Source organism: Wasmannia auropunctata, unplaced genomic scaffold (assembly GCF_000956235.1).
Source record: "Wasmannia auropunctata unplaced genomic scaffold, wasmannia.A_1.0 LD336090.1, whole genome shotgun sequence".
NCBI classification, from domain to species: domain Eukaryota; kingdom Metazoa; phylum Arthropoda; class Insecta; order Hymenoptera; family Formicidae; genus Wasmannia; species Wasmannia auropunctata.
In genome coordinates, this window is record NW_012026800.1 from 631,207 (window position 1) to 644,245 (window position 13,039).

Sequence of the window (13,039 nt, forward strand, 5' to 3'; positions counted from 1 at the left end):
GTGACTGGAGTTCAGACGTGTGCTCTTCCGATCTACTTGGCAACTTGTATGATCTCATATTTGTTTTTGGACAATTTTTATTTGTTAAAATAATATTTTTAGTTTAGGAAGGATGTAACATACGATACTTTTTTATATACTTGGCGTAATCTTTTTCTTTTTTTTTTTAATATCTTTATATTATGGTTCACCGCATCAAACCACGTACACACGCATCCACCGAATCACCCAACCACGTATACACCAATACATCCACCCACGATTCCACCAAAGCACACACACATCAACCGACGCATCCACCCACGAAGAAAAAAAAATTCCTCAGGAACTTCGAGATATTCGAGATAATCGATATATCGATTGTGGAAAAAAGACTTCAACAACTTCGAGATATCGAGATATTTGAGATATCGATTTAACATACATTTTTTCAGTTAGAGAACTAGCACTACAAACGCGCGCTTTGCGCGCGCTATTTATCTGCACTTTTTACTTTTTACTATTACTTACAATTACACATCAACCTTAATGCACGCAACTGTCAAAATATGCAATGACAGCCGCTGAAGAAAGCACAGTGAAACAACCAATCAACGTCGTACGGAGTAGAGTTAACAATAAATTTCAAGACTTTTCGATAATTTCGACTTCGACTTAACATGCCTTTTTTTAGATAGGATAATTTGTGATTAATTTAATGATTTGTTTCAATTATTTATGTACATTATTTGATATTTGATTTTAAATATAAAATTTATATCTGAAAATATTTTAGCCGACATTTTGTATTAGTGGCATGAATAAGAATGCTATCAGCTGTCGTTAATCTCTTATTCACATAGTTTCATTTCTATTTTCTTATTTAAATATTATCAATTTCAGATAAATTATTTTTACAAATTATATCTATGTTGTCATTATTTATTTATTCATCAAAGTGATAAAAAAATCTTGCCTTTAAGAGAAATAGAATAATTATAAAGCCACACATTTCAACACTAGATCACAGTTACAATTTGCGAGGTCAGTCCTGGTCGTATAGTTGACCATTATTTAATCCGCGAGACCTTGTTATCGCGCTTTATCGGTACTGCGATCGCACGGGTATACCATTATTACTTTGTCAACGAAGTGCGCAACACTTATGTGTCCCGGAAATAATTAATCTCGCGGGAGAACACTGCCAGCGGCGACTGAAATTAATCGCACTCCCTGTCTTCGTCGAGTCATTTGTCGTTCAATCACCAATTGCGACTTAAGCAATCTGTGAATTTATTAAGCTAGCCTGTGGAGAAAAACAAGTTGATTTATCTCAAAAAAATTTTTTTAAACCTAAAGAAATTTTTATTGTAATTCAACGAGGATATTGTGTAATATATACTTTTAGGATGTAAAATTATAATATTTACACACAGCTTAATATAATAATAAAAAGTATTAATTTATTAATTTAAAAAATTCTATAAGTAAGTTTTACTAATCAACGGGAATGTCTTCGAATAGATAGAATATAAACATTAATATAAATCAACAGTGAAATGTTTAAACAAGTAAAATGAGAAAACGCTAACACAATTAAACCGGATCATGGTTCATAATAATATTTATATGTGAATCTATTTTTATGTGAATTTTCAGTTTAAGCAAACTGCGCGTCGAATATTTGCCGGTTTCAAAACACAGTTCTGAACTGAATCCTGAACTGAAATTATTTTACAGGATTTAAAAAATGCTTATTTACTATCAAATTATTAAATTGCTTTGTTAATTTAATTGATATTACGTACTTCTAATTCAATTTAGAACTGTGTTTTAAGACCGATAAATATTCGACACTGCAGTTTGCTTAAAACTGAAAATTATAAGATTTACATAAAAATATTATTAAGCACCAAGATTCGCTTCGATTGTTTTAGCGTTTTCTCATTTTTATTATTAGTCGAATATAGTTCTTATTTCGATAAACCATAATTTCAATAACCTAAAGTAGTTCTCCTTAGATTTATATTAAAATAATAATGTTAGTCTAATCACTGGAACATATACGAAATACCCCGGATCTTTTTTCTATCATTTCCAACTATATTAATCGACTGCAATACACGTTCGAACGAGTATGCGTCATGAAATTGTTTGGCCATTTATCATCTTGGCGTCATTGCATATGACTAGACTAATGCATATTCGATTGTATCAAGTAACTGATCTTAGGTTAAGCATGCAAGCTTACCTTATCAAATTACAGATCTCAGCGTAAAATGCACACGAGTAAATGTGCAGTTTTCATAGATAATTCAGAGATTCAGATTTTGTTACAAAAACTCTTTTATTAATCCATAAAATAAACTCAATTATTAGAGCAAAAATGTTGGAAGTGGCAAATTTTAAAACACATAAATTAGGAAATAATATGTACATGTACATATATTTGCTTATATATGCTAATTATATGAAAAATTCTTCAAGGAATTTATTTATTCAGAATGATGTACTTTTCTACAATCGTGAATGGATTAGTAATTATCACTAAAACCGATGGAGAGTGCGGCGTGCGCATTCGGCGATTCTCTAAATACTTGCACAAACAAATCGATGCCGCGATTATCGCGAGTCTGTGATAACTTTAAATCTACCTCGAGATGCGGACGTGAGTGAGAATGTGTAAGACGATTTCCGTCTTCCAGCGAGGAAGAGAGGCATATTAAACGTAATCGTCGGAAACATCAATTCTCATTAGAGCGTAGGAGACGCATATCGCCGTCGACACCCACCGGGACAGCGGCGGATTGTAAAATGTTATACAATGTAACACGTGCGCAGGCGATCGTTGCGCAGGGCGCTGCATGGCAGCTTATTGTACCGAGGATTCAGATTCAAACCAGATCCACCCAGAACTATGATGCTCTAAATGCGCTGCCAGTGTTCTACGGCATTTGGCGGCACAAATCGGAACACGAAAAGTCTCTCGAAAGCGATCGCCACCTCTCGGTAAGGCAAGGCAAAACCACCGACAGTATTCCTGCCAAATTAGAACATCCGATGGTGGAGAGGGGTTCCGAGAAGTGATATGAACCTGGTGTCCGACACGAGGCTAAACGGGGCCTGATGTCTGGCGCTAAGTCCGATATAGGACCAATGTCTAGCGCAGGAGCTGAACAAAGCCTAGTGTCTGCGGCGCACGAGTCTGAGAAGTAGAGACCCTCTAATCAGAGTCGCGAAATAACGCAGGAAAGTTAGGTCGGGCAACGCCATTTTTCAGCAAAAACCGGAAATAGCGAACATTATCACACTATTATATTAGCCATGTTGGCTGTGTTGTAAAATGACATGTGTTACAAAATGACATATGAGGGTCTCTAAATCCGTGGTACTTGGATCTTAGGGATTCGATATCCAGAGGGAAATAAGAATAAGAAGAGGGTCTCTACTGAGAAGGACTGATGTCTGGCACGAGGGCGAACGGAGATTCAATGTCGGGCAGCAGGGGGAGACTGCCATTGGAACCTCTCAAATTAAAAGGGAGTTACAATACTTTACAGAACTAGGTGACACTGGATCTCTTGTAGGACCACTCGCATAACAATTATTACTACTAAAAATAACACGTGCGCGCTAATTAAGTATAATATTTGTGTGCGTAAGGTCAGGGCGACACGCAGCGCGTGTCGTCGCACGTCATAAGAAAAAAAAGAAGTGTGTGATCCTTGTAGAAAATTCTTCAGGTAAAATTCCTAATAAACTCTTATTGTTTTCGCTTGTCTACTTTTACAATTTAAATATTTTCAATTTTAACTTTTACATTAATTCTATTGAATCTCTTTTAGGATCCGTCAATCTAAATATCGCCAAGAACATAAGAAAGAAAAGAAATTCGATCCTTGTTGTGTGACCCTTGTGGAAAATCCTTCAGGTAAAATTATTTCTAATAAACTCAATATAAATTAACATTGTGCTATATAATATACTCAATAATACAATTGTCAGTCTATGAGCATAATTGAAGGAATATTAAAAACACGAATAAATAAAAGAATTTCAATCTATCAGAAACCGTATACTACGGAATACATGATTTCTGATGGGTTGAAATCCTTATATTTAATTTTAAAAATACGCGCAAACTAACAATTTATATATTAAATATATATATCTAAATTATATATTAATTTTTTTGTACATATTTGAGCAGAACTGATTTATCAGCATTTATACCAATATAATTTTAGTTTTAGATGGTGTCCAATAATAAATATTTTGGAATGTTTCTTGGCACATACGCCGCTTTGCATAGTATGCAATTACATACGTCGCGACATGTTGCATTTATAATGTGATATGTGCGCAAAATATTGCGTCGAGATTTCGCAGCCGCGAACGGACTAAAGATAGTTCATTATCGTCGGACAGGATACGCGGTTTAACGAATCTTTTCGTGCGCAAAATCCCTCGCGTGAGCGCACGCACGACGCAATGCGACGCGACTCGACGCGACGCGAGGCGACGCGAGGTGAGGCAAGGTGAATAAAGGTTGATTAATTGACGATTAATTCCGTAGAAATACATGCGCGGCAGTGATTAATGGCTGACGTGGGGGATAGAAGTCAATAATTAAAGGAATTTTACCTGGAATTTTTCTCGACATATAGTAAACCCGTGCGCAATTATTACGAGACACGTGCTGTTGCAACAAGTTCTTCAATGGTCTAATATTATAATTGTGTATATAATTATAAATAGCAGGATATCAACATTAAAAGAAAATCATCTAAAGAGACCTATTGTGAAACTATCGAGGTACCAGACTACCTCTTCCGATGAAGCTCCTCCTCGGAAAACAGCAAAAACAGAAGGACAGGAAAAAGATATGACCACGATGATGGAAGCAGATATAAGGGAGTTAAGAGGAATTTTAGAGGAAAATTCCTCGCGCATAATATATTACGTCAAATAAAAATATATCAATGTAGGAATTATTACGAGACACATGCTGTTGCAACAAATTCTTCAGTGGTCTAGTATTATAATTTTGTATATAATTATAAATAGCACGATATCAACATTAAAAGAAAATCATCTAAAAAGACCTATCGTGAAACAATTGAGGTACCAGACTACCTCTTCCAATGAAAGTCCTCCTCGGAAAGCAGCAAAAACAGAAAGACAGGAAAAAGATATGACCACGATGATGGAAGCAGATATAAGGGAGTTAAGAGAAATTTTCGAGAAAAATTTCTCGCATATAATATTGTAGGGAAATGGTAAGTCACTGACTCACTTGGTGAACTAATATTTATTAGGCGACGAACAGAAGAATCAAACATTGCTACACACGAGCTCGCTCGCCATCTTAATACTGACGCCTGCTTTCTTGCGCCGCTGGCGCTTCGCAACGCCTCGTGACGTATCGCAATTAGCATGCCGTTATATTTCAAATTTGGGACCGTTTCCCACAATATATTACGCATGTTTAATATATTAACATGTTTGTTTTTTTCGCGCCCAAATAGCTGAGTGGGTCGGCGAGCCAGTCAGCGTAAACTTTAAGCTACGTTTCGCAGAATACATTTTCGTATTCTTATCGAATTTTCGCAAAATTTTATTATTATAAATTAACTGACTGTGACGATATAATCGCCACAATAGTACAGAATTAGTAAATGTGATAAATAGATGTTTTAGATTTTGCTTGTCTGTGTCGAGACATGTTTATGTTTTATTTGCGCCCGAAGAGCTGAGCGATCGGTGGTTCCGTCAACGTGAACACTTCTAGCTATTTCGTATCGAATTTTCGCAGAATGATTATTAATTAGGATTGTGACGATACAATCGCCACAGAATTAGTAAATGTGATATATAAATGTTAATATATATTTAAAATTTTACTTTATTAAATTAAAAGAGAGGTGAATGGATGGATGTATGAGTTAAGCAAATTTTGTTCCCCATCTTGGTAATTCTGTAATTTCGGTCTGCTTGAAATAAATAAATTTTATTCTATTATTCTAATAGATCTAGATACCAAACTTATTGGTATCTCGAAAGTTTTGAAACCTATACAGTCACTTTCTCTCTTCAATTTCCTTCGGAAAAAAGTCGACTAGAAAACGGAAAAATTTCGAGAAGACAAGAAAAACAGCGGTCACAAGTCACAAAAAGTCTCCCCGGTTAACATTTTATAATCAATAATTTTTTTTAAACAGAAAATTATTGATTTAGAAAATAATTTTTATAAGATTTGTTGTTGTATAAAATGACAGAGACAGAAATTATATCTGAACTATTTGTCAAATTTAGCAAGAAAGTTTCTCTTTATGACGTTTAATCAATCCAGATTCTAATCCCGACTCTAATCATATTTGGTTATGAGACCTATATTTTCTTGCATATATTAGAATATTACTGCTATAAATTCTATGTATGACAAACAATTTTTTAGCAGATACCAAAAAACAGAGATGTAATTTAAGTGTAATATTTAAAATTCTAGTTAAAACAGCGAAACATTTCCCTGAGTGAGGAAAACTTATTATATACAAATCAATAACGTTTTTTTATATTTCTTGCAGGTCTCCGTTGTTCAAACATTATAACATGTTTTTCTTAAATTCTGCTATAAGAAAATATTTTTTAAATATAATGAATCCTGTGCTGAATCCTAAACATATGAAACTGAATCGATTCTATAAGAAAGTAATAGATGACAAAAAAATGTTAAAACAAGTTACAGAAACAAACAAAAAAAAGATGAAATCATTAAAGGCGAAAGATATTTATCAACAAAATTTAAAAAGTGATCTTGAAACGGAAAACTATGTTCTGAAATCTATTATAGTAAATTTAACAGATAATAAAATTTAGATTTTTATTTTTTTTTTGTTATTTTTCAAAACAACATCTTAGAAAATCATTTATACTTTATTGGAAGTTTGCACATAAGAAGTATTATTGAGTATTTTGAAGAAGATTATATTAATGATCTTTTTCCTTGTAATGAAATGCCTCATCAAGAAAAATGGTATTCATTTTTAGAAAAAGATTATGGAGATTTTATAGAAAAGAAATTAGCCAAAAAAAATTTCTATCAAGAATTGCAGTAAGACAATCGCCAAACTATATGATAAAAAATCAAGTGTAATCCATAATCCTATCAGAGAAAATAATGTTTATGTTGTAAAAGATGAGTTATTGTATACCGAGTTACAATTAATTATAATTCTAGCAAAGTATATGTAGCTAAAAATAGAGATTACAATGTACAAATTTTAAAAACCAGTGAGTGGAAAGAGTTCATGATGAAAAACTACAAAAAGGCTTAGGTATACGCGCTCTGTGCTCGGTACCCGACTCGGTAGAAATTCTGTAATGGTAGCGTGCGATCCATCTACAAAGTACATAGACGGGGCGTCGTCGAATGTTATGCATATACACGAAAAGAACGATTTTCTTAAAAGGTCCAAAAATTTTGACGAATATAGATTTAAAAATTAATTGTTGTTGAATCATCCAAACATTTTATTGGAATGTAAAAAATGATAGCATTGCTATAAAATGTTTTGTTATTCTAGTAATTATTTTGAGTTTCAAACAAAATTATTTTGATTATTGAACCAAAATTATTTTTAGATCTAGAACCAGCAAAATTGTTCTTTCCATGTAATTCATGCTCGTCTACGATATGCGCCGTCGAACTTTATCTTTTTTAATTTTGAATTGATGAATTAAATTGATGATTAATTTTGAATTTTGAATTATCTTTTTTTTTTTCATTTTGAATTGTTAATAATATTTCGTTATTTAATAATATTGCAAAACGTTATACGTTAATAATATTGCGAAAATCTAGTTTTCATTAACTCTGTTTTTTCTTTAAATTTTTTTGTGTACACATTAGCGCCGTATTGTTTAAGAAATTTGTTTTTAATTAAAAGAAAAATAACAAAATTTTTAGATAAATAAGTATACCTTAATTTTATAAATTCCACAAATCTTGTCTGCATTTCTTGATTACTTGTACAGCAATAATTCCTTCTATAAGAATAAAGTCTCTCCTTAAAATTTAATAATTTTTATAGAATATGTTACACATTGTGGCGATACAGCCGTACCGACACAAGCACGCGTCGTCCCGCGCGCCATTTGTACGGCGTAACGCCTGAACAAAAGGCTACCCGTAGTTCAAGCAACTTTTGCAAGAGCGCTCTAAAACAACGACTTTCTCGCGAGCGCCTCCCTGAAGAAAAAACAAATTGTTTAAACAATCCGCCAGAAGACTTATTTTCTCGTAAGAGAAAAATGTTTCCGCAGGGTATAAGTAGACCCGAATTTGACGACGGAAAGCAGACCTGGATCGCTCTCAGCACTCCAAGCACATGCGAAGAGTATACTGACAAGGCTCATCGAGATCTTTTTGAGTAGTCTGTCTGTAGAAGAACCGCCAAACTGCCGCCGGTCTCAGTACCACAGCCCGACTCCGCCGAAGGCCACGACATTCCTCTACGAAGGAAAACGGCACCACGGAGGATTGTCACGGCGAGACGGCGAAAGGCCAAGCCAGTGCTGTCTTCTAGTGCCCCGACAGGCAACGGGGTTGAGGACACCCAGGCGGAGTGGAATTTGGGTCCCCTCGAACTAGCTGCAGTAACACGGACTAGGCCGCCAACGTGGGCACTACGGGAAACAGACCCACGACTGAATAGGCCAATTTCTCCACGTTGGTCCTCTCCGGAGTGATCTCTCGAAGGCATCATCGGCTCGTTCCAGATACCGGACAAGATACCGCTGCTATCACCCGAGGAGATCACGCCACCGTCAAGGAATCAGTCCACTCAAACGGAACCGAACACCAGCAAGGCGCCACACAGACGCAAGAAATATACGCGTACGATAAGAGGACACAAGCGTGTAACGCACCGATATCTCTGCGTTACATTCGTACATTGCCCCATATCTCGTGGTGCGAGCGGAGCTTGTCACTCTCAGGCCATCACACCCATCGGCCCTTTTCAGGGCCAATAAACAAATCAAACATATATAATTACACAAACACACATTGTAACATAAAGAAACACTTGTACATAGGAACACGTATTACTATAAATATTCGAATAAAATAAGTCTAATTAATCTTCAACAAGTGGACAACATTCAATAAGATCCTTCTCCGCGGCGTCATTACCCTCTGAGAACACGCGTGGAGACTGCGTACATTACGAGAAACCACGGAGCGAACCCTTACAATACGAGCTGCGAAACCACGAAACGTTGGCCTGGAGCAATTCGCTCTCTGCACACTTACCGCAAAAACGCACATAGTCGTTAACATCCCCCACACAAATCATTAATATATTAATTCCTTTTAACCAAATTTCGCTTTTTGCCCGATTCGGTAGAAATTCTGTAATGGTAGCACGCGATCCATCTACAAAGTACATAGACGATTTAGGATTAGGATTTCCTCCCGACGGGAGCCGCACCGCGCGCTACTCACAGCTGCGAGCTCGACGTTTTCGCCGTTTAATTCAACAGAGATAGCGTTGGGCATCCGTCACCCGTCGACTAGATAAAATTTTTAATAATAAAATATAAAAGAAAATATCGAGAAACAGTGTTTTATTTCTAATATTATTTTCAGGATACTTATAAATGTTTTATTTGTAAAAGCATTTTTACTTACGAAACCATTCGTGATCATCCTTGTCTTGCGGAAAGTGAAGGCATTTATATTGAGTTTGGTACTAACATTTTTTATCCTGTGTATAACGGTGGTAAGAAAATATAATTATTTATTTTAATATATTTAATATATTATTTTAATATATTTTATAAATATTTTGTATAATCTAGTATAAATAAAACAATTTTTTGTTGATACAGAAATAATTTGCAATAATGAAGGTCTGTTTTGCATACAAATTGATAAGGAAATAGAAATAAAAAAGAATTTAATTGAAGCTATAAAAAATTATCCTGAATTATGGGGACTATCGAACCGAGACTCTTCAACAGTCTCTTCAACACCCAAAAATTTATCATGGATTGCAATTAAAAATGCAGTTTATAAAAATGACCCTATAGGTATTGCGATTAAATTATTTTTATAAATATATAGATTACTGAAAAATAATTTTAAAAAATTGTATACTTTGTTTCAGCAAATAATGTTGCCATAAAGGCATTAAAGACGGATTAGGGAAATTAAATAAAAACTTATTTTGATATTCTTAAAAGTGATCGACCATCTTCATGGAGGTTCCTTAACGACATGAATTTTTTGAAACAATCGTTTCTAAAATTATTAAAGAATAAAGAGTAAATAGTAATAAATGAGTAATTGTTTGAATTATATATTTTGTTATATTATTAATGATGTATATACATTTCTTATAGTCAAAATATTACGGCTTCTGGATCGCAGGCTTCTGGATCCCAACAAAATGATATAAACATCTGTAATGTTCAAGATTAATAGTTGAAGTGGAGCTGCAATTTTACATGAGATCGAATTTTATGGCAAATATTTTGTACGAATATCTCTCGATATATCTCTGGCGAAAATTTTCCTTAAAATTGTTTATTTAATTTTTCAAAAATTTTATATAAATTTCAAAACCTTTCAGAAGTATCGTATAATTTTTTAAAACATTTTTCAAATTTTTAATACAAATTTTAGCATTTTTTAGAAATCCTAAAAAAAAATCTACATGTTTCTAAAATTCTTTATATACGTGAAATTTTGGAATATTTTAAGATTTCTCATTATATCATTTTCGAAAAAAATTGATAAAACCTGAATTTAACTTTCATAAATTCTCAGAAATTTATATTTGTACAATTTTTTAAAATATAAGACACGAGAACTTTTTTCATCAGGGATATATCTCGTTATTAGCATTATATTATCAGCGTCTTGTAATATATGATGTAACCTGTTCGCGGAGTACAAAATTGTAAAGACAAAGCGATAATGGCGGCATGCAGCATCGCGAAAATACGCGGAGATAGCGTTGGGCATCCGTCACCCGTCGACTAGATAGAAATTTTAATAATAAAATATAAAAGAAAATATCGAGAAACAGTGTTTTATTTGTAATATTATTTTCAGGATACTTACAAATGTTTTGTGTGTGAAAAAAAATTTAGTTACGAAATAACTCTAAACCACCAGTGTCTTCTTGGAAGCAAAGGAATTTATATTGAGTTTGATACTAACATTTTTTATCCTGTCAAAAGCGGTGGTAAGAAAATATAATTATTTATTTTAATACATTTTATAAATATTTTGTATAATCTAGTACAAATAAAACAATTTTTTGTTGATACAGAAATAATTTGCAGTGACGAAGGGCTATTCTGCATTCAGTTGGATAAGGAAATGAAAATTAAAAAAAATTTTATTAATGCTATAAAAAATTATCCTGAATTATGGAACCCGACGGACCGAGTCTCTTCAACCTTCCATGATGTGTTATGGGCTGAAGTAAAAAATGCCGTATATAAAACTCACTCTACGGGTATTGCGATTAAATTATTCTCATAGATATATAGATTGCCAAAATAAGATTGAAAAATAATTTCGAAAAATTGTATACTTAGTTTTAGGTGACGTAGATGCCATAATTGCATTAAAGTCCTATTGGGCCAGTATGAAAAGAAGATATTTTGATATCATTAAACATAACCGACGATCGACATGGAGTTTGCTAAAAGATCTGGAGTTTTTGAGGGATTCGTGTCCTCAGTCTTCGGAGAATAAAGAGTAAGTAGTAATGAATAAGTAATTGTTTGAATTATATAGTTTGTTATACTATTAATAATGTATGTACATTTCTTATAGTCAAAATATCACGGCTTATGGATCGCAAGACTTCCAAGAAAATGATATAAATATCAGTAATGTTCAAGATTAATAGTTGAAGTGGAGCTGCAATTTTACATGAGATCGAATTTTATGGCAAATATTTTGTACGAATATCCCTCGATATATCTCTGGCAAAAATTTTCCTTAAAATTGTTTATATAATTTTTCAAAATTTTTTTTTAAATTTCAAAACCTTCCAGAATTATCGTATAATTTTTGAAACATTTCTCAAATTTTTAATACAAATTTTAGCATTTGATAAAATCTGAATTTAACTTTTATAAATTCTCAGAAATTTATATTTGTAGAATTTTTTAAAATATAAGATACGAAAACTTTTTTCATCATGGATATATCTCGTTATTAGCATTATATTATCAGCATCTTGCAATATATGATGTAACTTGTTCGCGGAGTACAAAATTGTAAAGACAAAGCGATAATGGTGGCATGCAGCATCGCGAAAATACTCGGTAGTGATGCTTCCACGTGAGCTCATTAACCGTGCTAATTTAATATTTATTGTAGCTTATATAGTCTCAATAATTTTGTAATTCCCGCTGTTTACGAGATTATTGCCCTGCTGTCAACAAATTTCATTTGACCTTTGCGTTCTTAAATTGGCTATATTTTGCTTTAAATTGAATTAAAGATAAGTAATTAATCGAAGATTTTTTTTTTAATAAGACAAGGTTCTAATATGTTAATTGCAAAAAAAAATTTTTGCGAAAGTAAAAGAGATGTAAAATGAGAAATATAGTTAGATAATACATCGCAGAGAGACATCTCTCTGTTTCCCGTTTCGACAAATTCAACATGAATTATAGCAAAATGTATACTCGGCATATTTGAAATATATTTGTTTATAGTATAAGTTATTATCCTTGCTTTCCTTTATCGTCAATCTCCGGTTTGCCTTTTGTTAGAACGGAGAAATAACAGTCTAAAAATAAAATATGTTCTCAATAGGATATACTCTCCAAAATCATGATACATTCTACAATGTATTAGTATACTTAGGTATGTATTTTAAATATGCATTAAATAATATTTCAAGATGCGAAAACTAAATCCGTTTAAATAAACATTGTTTTTTCCTGCGAACACATAATTGCCGTTGAGAGCAGAGTGATAATTTGCGGGACACATTTTTATGCGATATATTTTATTTCTTGACAAAAA